This window comes from Canis lupus, chromosome 21 (genome assembly GCF_011100685.1).
Source record: "Canis lupus familiaris isolate Mischka breed German Shepherd chromosome 21, alternate assembly UU_Cfam_GSD_1.0, whole genome shotgun sequence".
Classification (NCBI taxonomy): Eukaryota; Metazoa; Chordata; class Mammalia; order Carnivora; family Canidae; genus Canis; species Canis lupus.
In genome coordinates, this window is record NC_049242.1 from 49,136,094 (window position 1) to 49,149,677 (window position 13,584).

The window sequence follows — 13,584 nt, forward strand, 5'->3', positions numbered from 1 at the left end:
AGAGGGGAGGGGAGGGGGCCCGGGGAGCTCGGGCCGCGCGCGCTGTGCCCATCCCCGCGACGCTCCCGCAGCCTGGGGGGCGCACCCCGAGGCCTCTCTCCGCCCAGGCCGCCCTTTGCAGCCCCCCGGCCGACGCCCGCGAGCCGAGCCGAGCCGAGGACGCGGGGAGGGACGTGCGCCAGTTGTTATGGAGATGCCGGCCGCCCCGAGGAGCGCGAGGCCCCGGGAAGTCCCCAGGAGGGTTTCGTGCGGGTGCGGGTGGGGGGTGGGGTGGGGGCTGGCGTCGTTTTGGCACCAACTGCACCATCATTTCACTCTCCACGCAGGGTCCCCACCCCGGGGAGCCCATCGGCGGCGTCGCAGGCCCTGGCCGCGGCGCTATTGACTGCAGGGATGAGGCAGAGAGATGCTGCAGAAGATGGTGGATATGGCTCTGAAGTTTCAGGCCCTCCGGCCCTATCCAGCCTCCACTTCCTTTAGGTCAGTCGCAAGCGCCCTGTCTGAACGCCATTCATTCGTGGCTTCCTCGCGTGTGAAGACCTGATCGGAGGCGACAGGATGTTCTGGGGCTGCCTCAAGGATCTGCCCCCCCTCCCCCTCCCCCATCCCAGAAATGCCTTCCCCTTGGAAAACTGGCTTGAATTCCTAATTGCGTACATGGACGTCTGCTCATTGGAATTCCCATTGGCTCCGGGTTATTATTACTATGAGTGAGTCCAGTGTTGAGTTGATAGCGCCCTAGAGATGCTTCCGGGGCCAACCCAATTCATCCGAGGCTCCAACCAAGGTACAAATATACAGATGTTCCCTACACCTCCTTAGGGGTAGTTACAGATGTTTCCTAGACCTCCTCAGGGATAGTTCTAGACTCGTCCTCCTCCTGGACACCTGAGGGAGGTCACGATAAAAGGATGCCAGGCACCCTCCCCATCATCAAGGCAACAGTTCCCTCCAACTGAGAGGACTGCTCAGATTGTCCACAAACTGCCACTTTTTGTCGATCCATGAATTAGCCAGCAGATGCTGCCCTAAGACTGGGACAGCTGGTACATACCATCCTCAGAGGTCTTGGGGGTACAGGTTTTGTGGACAAGACTGGTTTCCTGAGAATGCGATTCAAAATGCCATAATTAGGTTTCCCTGCCTATTCAGTGACTCCATTACAGATCTGAAACCTTGAAATAACACAGGGAGACGATCACTGTATGAACATAATTATTCCCATTGTCATCCATGTGTTATATTTATTTGGCTTCTTTGTCAGCAATTTATAGGTTGTATAGAGACTATCAGATATTTCTCTCTCTGAGGGATCTTTATTCTGAAAACTAACGCCATATTTTATAGTAGGGTGCCCTGAGTTGTTAGCTTGGGTGCTTGGGGATTCAAAACATGAGTGATTACTTAGTTTGAAATGATTTAGACAACACATAATCGTACCGAAAATGTTTTCCAAGGAATACGTTTGACCGCTGCCTTTCTTCCTTGGAGTCATTAACTAAAACCTACAAGTCATGGGCCAAGATGAAGGACAAGAACTGCTATTTAAGGTGAGTTCTCATAGAGAGTTGGAGAGAGAAGTGAAGAGGTGGTGTTTAACATATAGTATTTTTCTTTCTGTTCTTCATTTCCCAGCGATGAGAATTCTCTTGGTGCATGATCAGCTCTCCACCTTACCTCGTTCCACTCACTTACACATTTTCTTTTTCTTTTTTCCCATCTGCAGAAATCCAGTGTCTAATATAAGCAAAGATTGCAGTCATTTCATTTGTTAAGACATATGCCAAGCATTGTACCTGCCACAGTTTTCATCTTGGGAGCACTTATTCCTGAGGTCATCTCATTTTCTCTGCACAACCCGAGTCAGCTGTGATATGAATATCACACTTCTCCAGGTTCATCTGACCCCATTCATTTTTAGCAATGGTAAGAACATTTCAAACTGAACAGTAAACAAATCTTGTTCCTTAAAGATCACTACTTAACAATGTAGCCAGATTTAAAGCAAAGCGTATTAACAAAACCTAGAAGAAAGGATTTTTGCTTCGAAACCATGAATATTGTGTCCCTGGTAGGTGAATTGTCTAACGTTCACACGCAGTGTTCTGCCAAAGTCATAGTTGTAAAATCTGGTCTCTGACTGTATCTTTCTGAAGATGAGCGTAAAAATTAATAAGAAAGGACTTATCCAGACTAGGAGGCACAAGAATATCATTAGGGAGGTGTGTGAAGATTTTCAGAATTAGTGGGAGCGAGGTAACAAAACAGGAGTCTACACCATCAGAAATGAAAGAGTATTACTTTTTCTTGGGGGAATAAGCAGATGCTTGGGATATCTCTTGGGACAAAACCTTGACTTCTAAAAGGGAATTCGGTGTGTCACAGTAAAAAGAATGGTTTGGGTACTCCCTTCCCTCATATCAAGGCAGAAGTGATGAGACAGTACTTCCATTCTTTCTTTCCAACTTTTCTTTTTAAATCTATTTGATTGTAATTAATTGCCAGGTGCTCCACCTCGTGTTGGATGGATTAGTTCCTTTCTTCTCACTTACTCCTACTTCTTCTTGCCCGTCAGTACTTACTCTGTGCCTGCCACTTCTTGGGAGTTGGTGATCCCTATATTAATAATTCCCAAGCCTAACAGATCTCGGAGTCTCATAAGGCCAAGATCTAATCCATGAAGGGTTGGGGAGTTAGGGGAAGATGACACAGTGGAAGAGTGTTTGGCTAATTATTGCCCAGATGTCAGCAGTCATTGCCTCAGTTTCACTTGTTATAATCCATGAAGGAGAGTGTTCATAGAGAATCTTCAGATGGTGACATAATTGCTGTCTTGGAAGCTAAAAAAACAAAAACCAAAAAAAAAAAAAAACACAGCAAAAGAGTTGTGTTTATGATATGAGAAGTGATTCTGACCAGGTAGGAAGAAAGATTGGCTCCCTTAGTCACTTCCTGATTTTTAATGGTTCTCCACAGGCAATAGAAGGAGAGGCAAAGAATCACGATGCACAATTTGGAAAGCTTTCTGAAAACAAGAATAGGCAATGATTGCCAAGAACCTGATGTTGAGCTCATATTTAAAAAGAACCCAAGGAATCTTCCAGTTACAAACCTAGTTTAGTTAGAGAGGAAACAAGCAGAGCATCGAAAAGAAGCAAACAAGAGAAAGCCTTGGAAAAGTTATGGTTTAGTTGTAATAATCCTGGTGCATTCCTGAGCCTGACAAGTAAGCATGAGACAAAAGATCTGATCATGACTTAACTCAATTTCAGGAAAACCAGACAGCCACATAATGAGGCTGAAGCAAGACCACATGGGATTTTGAGGAAGAACCGAATGACTCTTTCCAAACCATCCTACGGACAAGAGATGAATAAGAGGAAGTATGGGTGGCAAGTCGGGGAGAAGTGACGTTGTTAATGTGAAAAGCTGATAGAAGATTAAGACAGGTCAAGAGCATGTCAGGTCAGGGCTTGGAAGAAAATATACTTAGCTAAATGTAAGATAATATTAGAAATTGAATAAAATGAGAAAGCAAGTCCCCAAGGAGTCCCATAACTTAGGATCATGAAAAGGCAAACAGAAACTCGTAAAAGCAATAGCGTCTATATCGTGGTGGGGCCTACCAGGCTGTGTTTGATATTTAAGCTGCCTAAAACATCTGGAAGGAAGCTTTCACAGATGCTAAACCATACTTTTTTTTCCAAATGATTTAATGGGCACATGAATTTCCTGGGTAGTTGTGTTTTTTTTTTTTTTAATTTTTTTTATTTATTTATGATAGTCACACACAGAGAGAGAGAGAGAGAGGCAGAGACACAGGCAGATGGAGAAGCAGGCTCCATGCACTGGGAGCCCGATGTGGGATTCGATCCCGGGTCTCCAGGATAGCGCCCTAGGCCGAAGGCAGGCGCCAAACCGCTGCGCCACCTAGGGATCCCGTGTTTTTGTTTTTAAGTAAACTCTACCCCCATTGTGGGGCTTGAACTCATAACCTTGAGATTAAGAGTCACATGTGCTATTGACTGAGCCAGCTAGGTACCCTACCCGGGCAGCTTTTTTTGAAAAGCAGATTTGGAGTCTAGCATGAGGACCGAGATTTCACATTTTTAACAAATTTCCGGGTGGTGGGGCTGGACCACACTTTCCACGTGCTGCTTCAACCCATGGCATCACTGGGATTACAGTCTTTGTCAAAAAATAGCTAATCGCTTTATTAACTGAAGCAAATGCCAAAAAATGAAAAAATAATCCAAGTAATAGACCTCGTCTTTTAACCCTAATATTACGCCAACCTGCAAACTCTGACTTGCTCTTGAACCCATTAATTCTAGAAAGTTCCTGAACACAACTAACATCAACCTCTCAAAATAAATAACATTGGCCATAGTTTAAATGTTTGTCTTTTTATATGCACTGAAATAAGGGGAAAATGAATTGGCTTGGAATATACTGGGCACATTGCAAAACTGAAATGAAGTCAGGAAAATTATTCTAGTCATGTAAAGAGGATTGGTTAGGTCATATTATAAGTCCTGAGCTCATTCTGGGTTTCTTTCTATAAATAGGATATTTTGGAACTAGAGAAGGCATAGCAGAAGGCAACCAGAATGACAGAGGGATTTGGGGAATTTGCTTCTGCTGAAAGGTTAAAGAAACTAGGTCTGTTTTCTTTTGTAAGGAGAGAAAAGATGGTACCTCACTGAGGTGATATCATTCTAAAAGTAGTGGAAGTAATAGGATGCGACAAGAGTGCCTTATGGAAACAAGAGTAGAAAGATTCTGGCACAGAATGAAGGCCAGAAGAATGGCTCTAGCTTTTCTAAAGGCCCTCAGTTAGCACTGTTCCTATTGGCAAAATTTCACTAGTCACAAAAGGAGGGATAAAAAATGGATTTTGACCAGGAAATAAGTGAGAGTTGGAAAATGAGGAGACAAGGGGGACCTCATCTATCTCTTCATTGAGAACATTTAAAATAGGCATCTATTAATCCTGTAGAAGTCCTCACTCATAGCACATGGTGAACTTTACCAACATTCCCCAGCTCAAGGACTCTGCTTCTGTAACATCACATTTCTGCTTGCTCTTCATCACCAAGATGGTACTTTTTCCATCCGTTCAGCAAAGAAATGTAAATAATCAGTTACAACGTGCAGGACTCTTCGTTAAGTTACTTTTCCCTCTTCATCACTCCTGGAAAACATTCCTTTTTTTTTTTTCTTTAATTCATAGAAAAAGCATTGTCCCTGACTTTGCATATGAGATCCTAACACCTTCATCTGACCCCTGAAGCTCAGAGATGGAAGGACTTGCGGGTCACTCTGGTCAACCCCCTCATTTTACAGCAGGAAAATATGGAGCTTTTAGAGTGGACAATCATGCAATTTTGTCCGTTTGGTATTAGAAAATACACACTTTCTGGAAACTTTGAAAATTCCCCCATGAACTATCTGGAGAATATCAGTCATACCATGGGTTAACTCAGAATTCTAGTTTTCTGTCAAAATTCATTTTCAGCTCTGTGTCTTTTCAATTAGACAGCCCTTGGCAGGAATTGTTCTAGGTCCACTGCTCTAAGTGGTCTCCGGCTGCTGTGGTGGTCAATAATTCAGGGCAGCAGGTAGGAGGAGGCGGCGTTTCTCTCTGGCTTCTCCTTAGGCCTGTGTGATGCTCATGTGCATGTTATTACCTAGCTACCTTTCCCTCCATCGGGACAACAAGGGCTGGCCTAGCCCCACTTTCGTACCACCCCGCCTTCCTCTGCATCCTCAGGAACCGGTAGCCTGAGGAACAGGGGAGGGATGAGTGTTGCAAGAAGAGAAAGTGGCCCCGGAAAGAAGCTCCCGGGGTGATGTTTTAGTTACTGCTATGCAACAAATCACTCCAAAACTTGGTAGTGTAACACGAAAATAAACATTCTTTACACCCGTATTTTCTGCGGGTCAGGAATACTTAGCTGGGAAGCTCTGGCTTGGGGGGCAGGGTAGGTCTCTTGTGAGGTTGCCGTGGAGATTTCAGCTAGGGCTGTCATCATCTAAAGCCTCCACAGAGCCGGCGACGATCCCTTTCCAGGCTATTCATGGACACGGATAACTGTTGCTGTTTGTTGGTGGGATTCCGCGCCGACACGGACCTCTCCGCAAGCTGCTTGGGTGTCGTTACAACATGGCAGGTGGCTTCCCTGGAGCAAGGAATCCAAGAAACAGAAAGCCAGGCAGAAGCCATTCCTCTGATGACCTCGTCTCAGAAACCACAGAGCTTCAGTTTTGCCACATTCTATGGGTTACAAGCGAGTCACCAAGTCTGGCCTACGTGTAAAGAGAAGAAAATCAGACCTCACCTATTAAATGGAGGATTGTCAAAGAAATGCATAACGTACTTTAAAGCCACCAGAGGTGGGAGAAATGTTAAGTTGTATACCTGGGTACCGAGAAGGGCCATGCAGCTGGAGCGTAGTGAGGGAGGGAGGGAGGGAAGAGGGCAAGAGGAGGCTCTAGAAGTGAGCACGTGGTTCCACCACGCAGGGCCTCTGGGGCGCTTTGGATTTTTATCCTCTGTGCTTTGGGAGACCATTAAACTGAAGAAGTTACATGATTCACTTTATATTTTAAAACGATTACTCTGGATGCCCTGTGACGTCTGGACGAGAAGGGTCTAGGTGTAGAGTCCAGGCAGGAGTCTATTACAGATCAAGGCTTTCACTTAGAAAAGTGGATGTGAGATATATTTGGAAGGAAAAATCAAAGGACTGGGTGATGGGGTCATGCGGAATGAGGTGACCAAGGGTTCTGGCGTGAGCAATGGCACGTTTGAAGAAATCATTTACTGGCTGGAGAAAATTGGAAGAAAAGCAGATGTACAGCGTAGGGGAGAGATGGGGAAGGTCAAGAGTCTAGGTCACTTAATTCTTACAGCAGCGCCGGGAGACAGGTCAAAATGACCGCTGCTATCTATTGGGCACGAACAATGTGCCAGGCGCTGTGTTCAGGAAGTTACCTTCCTTCTTCTGTTTAATCCTCTTGACGATGTACTATTATAACCAGGTTATGGAGAAGCGAACTGATTTCTCCCAAAGTCAAGCCGCCTGTTAGCGGTAGGGTAGGGATTAAAACTCAAGATTTTCAGATTCCAAAGCTCATGCTTTCAAGGCTACATTTACCCCTCCTGGCCTTCTCCCACCCTTAATACATCCACAATTGATCTTTTTTTTTTCAGCCTAATGTGTGTTAGGGTACTGCGACAGGCCAGTCTCAATGAACTATTCTGTCCCCACCCCACCCCCATGCCATGGCTGGTAGATAATTGAAGCTTAATAGAATTTCATTACATGAGTTAGAATTAAACCTCCCCTCTTCTCTCTGGGAACACTTGTTTTCTAACCTCATAACAACATAGAAATATAGATTGGGATGCACCGTGCGACTGGAAGAAGAGCATTGAATACCAATTGTCTTATGTCCCGGGAAGGCTTAAACCACATCAGGAGATTCCCCTTCCTTCACCTCCATCCTAGCAGGTGGCAGGTGCGTCCCAGAAGAAGCCTAGACAGCAGAAAGGCCAAGTCCTCCCTGAGATGCAGGTTCTTCTTGAAACCCAAGAGCTACAAATCAAAGATGGGGTAGACACTGAAGCTGAGGGGGCACCAATGCTATGACTCAGAGCTCCAGAATGGGCCTGGGCTTGCAAATCGCTGAGGAGATGTTCCCAAAGTCTTGACAGATCTATGTTAAGGCAGAAACAAGGACATCATATTCTCTAATATTCCTGTGATTCAGAATCTAAATAGTGACCTGAACATCAGAAATATCAGCCAAGAAATGGGAAAAGAAATGAGTAGGCCAGAGATCTAGGTCTGTACCCAATGACTTGGAGAAGAGGCAATTGTGAAAAGCCTGAAATTTCAAGAGAAAAGGAGACATCTCTGGCCCCCACACTGGGCCTTTCTTGGTTTCTCTGTTTCCTGCCTTCTGTAAGGCAGGAGAGAAGTCTTGGAATCCTCTGACATGTTGGGGAAAGGGCTGCACTGGAAAGAAGTCTCCTTCTGACTCTATTACTAATTGTATTGTCTGACCTGGGCAGATTGTAATCTGTCTCTGGATCCTAGTTTTTCTACTTATACAACGTCATTAGATTTGACATTTGTTATGGGCTGAATTGTATCCCCCCGCCCCCAAATCCATATATTAAAGTCCTGATCTTCAGTATCTCAGAATGTAACTATATTTAGAGATAGGGGTCTCTAAAGAGGTGACTAAGTTAAAAGGAGGATGCATGGGTAGGGCTCTGATGCAATATAACCGGTGTCACTGTAGGAAGGGAGAGACTCCAGGATGCACGTGCACATGTGAAGACAAAGCAGGAGGGTGGCCATCTGCAAGGCAAAGAGAGAGGCCTCTGAAGAAACCAACCCTGCCGGCAACTTGATCTTGGACCTCCAGTCTCCAACACCGTGAGAAAGTAAATTCCTGTTGTTAAAGCCACCCCGTCTATGCAATTTTGTTATGGTAGTTCTAGCAAACTGATATGTATTTCAGAAAGCCAACTTACCTGCTTTCCTATTTCTGTGAAATTTCCTTCAATAAGTTTAGTCCTGGAATCAACTGAAGTTGACTGTGTCTCGAAACACTTGCTCTTGGAGCCCTGTCCCACCATGTCAGAGGTCCAACACTACCCTGCTGGAGAGACCGCGTGAATCCATGAGACTACATGGAGAAGGAAAAGGGCCCAGCTGAGCCCAGCCTTCCGGGTTGCCCTGCCAGGATGCTGTGCGTGTGCGTGAAGCCGTCCTGGAACCTCCAGGTCAGCGCGGCCCCAGCTGAAAGCCATCAGGTTATTCCCTGATCAATGCCATGTGGAATGCAAGCATTGCCTAGCCGATCCCTGCTTGAATTCCTATGTCACAAAACCATCAGATATGACTTGGTTGCTGATGTAAGTAAACCATTAAGGCTGGGGGTAGCTTGTTACAATAATAATAAATAACAATTTATAACAATAGCTTGTAATAATAATATAATAAACATTCTGAACTGATTTACCGGGTGCTTATTGTTGTATGAACTCTCTATAAGCCATTCTTACCAAGTCTCATTTTGTGGGAAGGAGTAGGTGCAATTTTTAAGGGATTTGGTTTAAGACAGGTTTGGATCTTGATAAACTCTGCCATCGACAGGTCACTTGTCTGGTTTCAGTAACTTGGCGCCTTTGATCTCGGTTTCCTCATCTGTGAAATAAGGATAATTGCCCCTGCTGCGTGGGCTTTGGAGATAATTTAATGTGTTAATTGGACGTCATATTGCTAATGCAGAGAGAGAGCATGTTAAATGGTAACCACCATTCCTGCAATAGGCGTGCTATGCTGCCGCTGATTGTAATGATAAAACCAGGTCGGCCCACCTATAGCTGTCAGTGGAGCTGGGTGAGATGTGCCTGCTAAACAAGCAGCTCTCAGTGGTCTACCACAGGACCCAAGTCCCACCATTGACGCCTTCCAGTTGTGACATATCAGCTTAAGGACTCGAAATCCTGTAAAGTTCTAGTTTTACCTGGTGAGATTGATGTATACAATGACATTGTAAACTGGGGGCCATGTAGCCAAGTGTAAAGAGCGTGGGATTTGATGTGTTCTAGAATTAGTTTTGGCTGAAAGTGGCTCAGGACCCCTAAAAAGGTAGATTAAATATATTAGAAATTTGACTTCCTTTGAAAGTCCAAGTAGGTAGCCTGTGCCATATGGTGTTGCATGGTGCCAGGTATCCAGGCTCTTTCTGTCTTCCATACCATCAGGAAAGAAAAAAATGGTTGGAGAAGGGCGTACTCGATGGTTTTCAGGACACTCCCCGGAAGATGGACACGGGTTTTGCCACTGGCCACAACTTAGTCACATGGCCAAACCTATCTGATAACACAAGCTCGGGGATGTAGACTTGAGTCAGGACATCCATGTGCCCAGCTAAAATCTAGGAATTCTAACCATGGGAGAAGAGGTCATTTCCAAGGAAAAGGAGACTCTTTCTTTTTTTTAAAAGATTTTATTTATTTATTTATTTATTCGTGAGACACACAGAGAGAGGGGCAGAGACACAGGCAGAGGGAGAAGCAGGCTCCATGCAGGGAGCCCGATGTGGGACTCGATCCTGGGATCGAGGATCACACCCTGAGCAGAATGCAGATGCTCAACCACTGAGCCATCCAGGCATCCTGGAAGGAGTCTTCCTAACAGTCACCACTTACCAAGCATTGTTTCGAGTCAGGAATGGTGCTAGGCAATTAGAGTACTTACCTGCCCCATGTGCTTAGTCTGCTCATTTCCATCTAAGAGAGGAGAAAGGTGAAACTGAGAACTGACTTGCACAAAGACACACAGCTCTTAGTGCCCGAGACAAGACTGGGACCAGGTCTGTGTGACTTCTAAGTCTGTGCTCATTCTGCTCAAGCAACCTGGTTCTGGTCCTGGATTGGCCAGGTGACCTTGAGGTGGTCACTTCCTCAGGCAAAGTCAGGCTTACTGTGAAGCTAATGAAGCACTTCCCTTGCACAGACCCCTGGAGAGAGACAGGAGTTTCCAGGAGCTGTAGAAGGCTGGAGGTGCGATAGTGGCGGTCGGAAGCCAGGTAGCAATTAGGAAGCATCCCTGTGTAAGCATTTCTGGCAAGTTGACAGACAGACCGAAGAAGAGAAGGACCCACTCCCACAGCTGCCGCTATTTGTGATATTTTTTTCTTATTCTAAGTAAACATTTCCTTCTGGACCTGAGGTTGTGTTTGTAACATTGAGGTCTTTCTTAAAGAGTCCCCCAGATTGTATACACTCCAGGTCTTACAGAACCTGAATCCATCCCCGTCCCCAAGTCAAAATGTAGGAAAGCCCAAGAGCATGAATTCCAGACAAGTTCTGAATAAAAGTTGGGCCTGAGAAATGGCAGGGCAGGAACTCTGAGTAGGAGGGCTGACCCAGGGGGAGGTTACGGGGGGCTTTTGGAAGCACAGCACGGCAGGCCTCCTCTGGAACTTCTCCAGATTCCTCCCTGGAAGGAACTCACCCCTGGCCCCATTTGTCCTTGAGTCTAGCCCACGGCGCATCTGCCTTCTGATAGAAATTACTTGTGTCCGTGACGGGCACTGGGGGTTATTCTGTATGTTAGTAAATTGAACACCTATAAAAAATAAATTAAAAATTAAAAAAAAAAAAAAGAAATTACTTGTGTCCCACAGCGGCCGTGTTTAAATGCAGAAACAAGGTCCCCGTCTCTCTCTCTAAATGCCAAGAACTTCAGGGAAAGAGCTGACACAGAGCAGGGGACAGTAAATAGTTGTTGAGTTAAACTTAATTGGGGGAAACCGTGGATTTAGTGGCACAGAGAAGCAAAGTGACTTCTAGGCCTCAGTTTCCTCGGTGAGGTGAAGGCATTGGTCTCAAGGAGGGCAATTCTGAACCTGACAGCAGGGAACTAATTAACATCTCTGTACTCGATATTCTCAGAGTGTAGGTTTTATACCTTGAATGGAGGTGAAATCCAAGCTGGAGGCTTCGTGTCCACTGCATAGGCCTACGGCATTGCTTGCAAGTGTCAGACGCTGGCCTGCCCAGGTCCAGCGGGGGTAACTGCATTCTGGCAATTTCGAGTTCCCCTGCGCTCTTCATTTGGACAAGGTAGACTTTGCTTCCCGTCCCAATCGTTTTGCGCTGCTGTCCTTGGCTATTAAGCAGAGAAGTCACCTCCTTTGTAAGCCATCGTGTGCTTCCTTTCGAAGGACTATGTAGTTTTGCTGAGGTTTAATAATTGTGACCAGTTAAGACATCGTATGATTTCAGGTAATTCCCATGGATGAAAGGCTGTTCCCAATGCTGTATCAGAACTATTTTAGAACCACCTTCTTCTTCCTCCAGCGCTGAAGAATGACACTGGAACATGAAAAGTCCATCACAGTGATTGACCCTTGTGTGTACGGGAGCAGAATGGAATGTGAAGAGAATGTGAATTCCCCTTCCTTTAGAGGCACAGACCTGACTAAAAATTGCCAGGGGCCACAGGTGTTACCTTGTTAATAAAACAACCATAGGTTCCAGTTGGTTCTACATTTGAGTCTTGGGACACCCTGAACCTGGCCTGATATACCTTTCAATCTAATCAAGGAATGAGAACATGTGGAAGGTGTTCGAAAGTGAGATGACTCTGTAGATATTACTATGATCACGATTGCATTTTTCTGTTTTCATCATGGAACGCAGAAACAAGGGAACCGATATGCCCCGACCTGCCCTCATATTCAGTTCCAGCAAGACAACTCTGTAAAATCATTTGTTTAATATTAAGGAGGTAATTTAACCCATCTTATGAAGATTTATTTTATTAGCAGCTACTCTAATAGGTTGGCATCTGATCATCTTTCTTTGGTTATAATAACATCCTTATCCTCTTAATGATGAAATTTTCTCCACTCCTTTGATGTCTGTGCTAATTGCCGTCTATTGTAATATTTAAATTCAGAATTAAAATGAGTTCCTTCCTTTATCTCAAGCTCTTAAAAAAGTCAAGTTGTGAACACAATGACATCAAATCAAACCCTAACTAGAGGCCCATAATGATCTTACTTAACAGCTCAATGATTCTGCTGTTATAAATAGATGGTTCATTCCTTCCATCACTAAATGTTTACTGAGTACTTCCTTTGGCTTTGTATGGGTGATGAAAAGATTGCTACGCCCGATATGACCTTGTCACCCTTTTCTCCCTTGACGTGGATAGTATATATCTTGGAAAAAACTAACAATTTTACAAAATATACCTGGAATCAAGATGAATGGAGATGGGCCATGGAAAAGAGGAAAGGGGAGTGGTCATGAATTACAAAGTAAAGGCCTTGTAGGAGGTCTTCTCAACTAGCTTTGTACTTTTTTTTGGAATCTCTTAGAAAAAATGTACCCCCTTTCCAAAGTTTGCTTGGGATTTTAGAGTAGTTACAGACTTACAGAAACCCCTCCATGCAACCCAGCTCTGTAACAGCCTATGTAGGTAAAACTGAGAAAACATTTAAGTTGCTATACGAAGCATGCCACGTGCTACTCGTGAGGTTTCCCACACGATTACTGACCTTGCCCCAGAGTTTCATGCAGTGCTCAGTCATGGCACCCAGGACAGGAAGCTTCCTGCTGAAAGGCCAGAGTGGCTTTATACACTTACATTTATTGTCATTATTATAGTTTGTCAAAATTCTCCCAATCTTGTGACCTTTTTTATTGATGTCAGAAAGACTTTAGAGTATGTGCTTTTTCAGCGATTATGATCCAGTTTAATGAAAGGATTGCCAACGTTTACCCTCTTATTTGGAACATTGGAGGCAGAGCTGTGACATAGTATTTATGCAGCTTCTAGGTCAGATCCACCCGTTCACTTGTGTTTTATTTGCCCACTGTCATGGTTTTAGCAGGCAACAATGCTCACGGGTGATTACGAACCTAGGGGAGGTAACTGTAGGCAGAGTCCTAGACACACATAGGTCCTACAGGCAGACAAAGCAAACCCCAAAACTCTGTTACCAAGGGTTTATGATTAAGGTATGTGTGTGTGCGTGCGTGAACAC

The 13,584-nt window shown here is 44.8% G+C and overlaps 1 long non-coding RNA gene across 2 annotated transcripts; it reads left to right on the top strand.

The window, feature by feature from the left end:
- The first annotated feature begins 278 nt into the window (after nucleotides 1-278).
- Nucleotides 279-3,787, top strand: LOC102154783. 2 transcript variants are annotated; one of them, XR_005375389.1, is made up of 4 exons: nucleotides 279-480; nucleotides 1,458-1,550; nucleotides 1,727-1,926; nucleotides 2,977-3,787. It is a non-coding gene; the product is annotated as an uncharacterized LOC102154783 (long non-coding RNA). The 2 variants fall into 2 exon arrangements; XR_005375390.1 differs by having other exon boundaries at nucleotides 3,273-3,787.
- The last annotated feature ends 9,797 nt before the right edge of the window (nucleotides 3,788-13,584 follow it).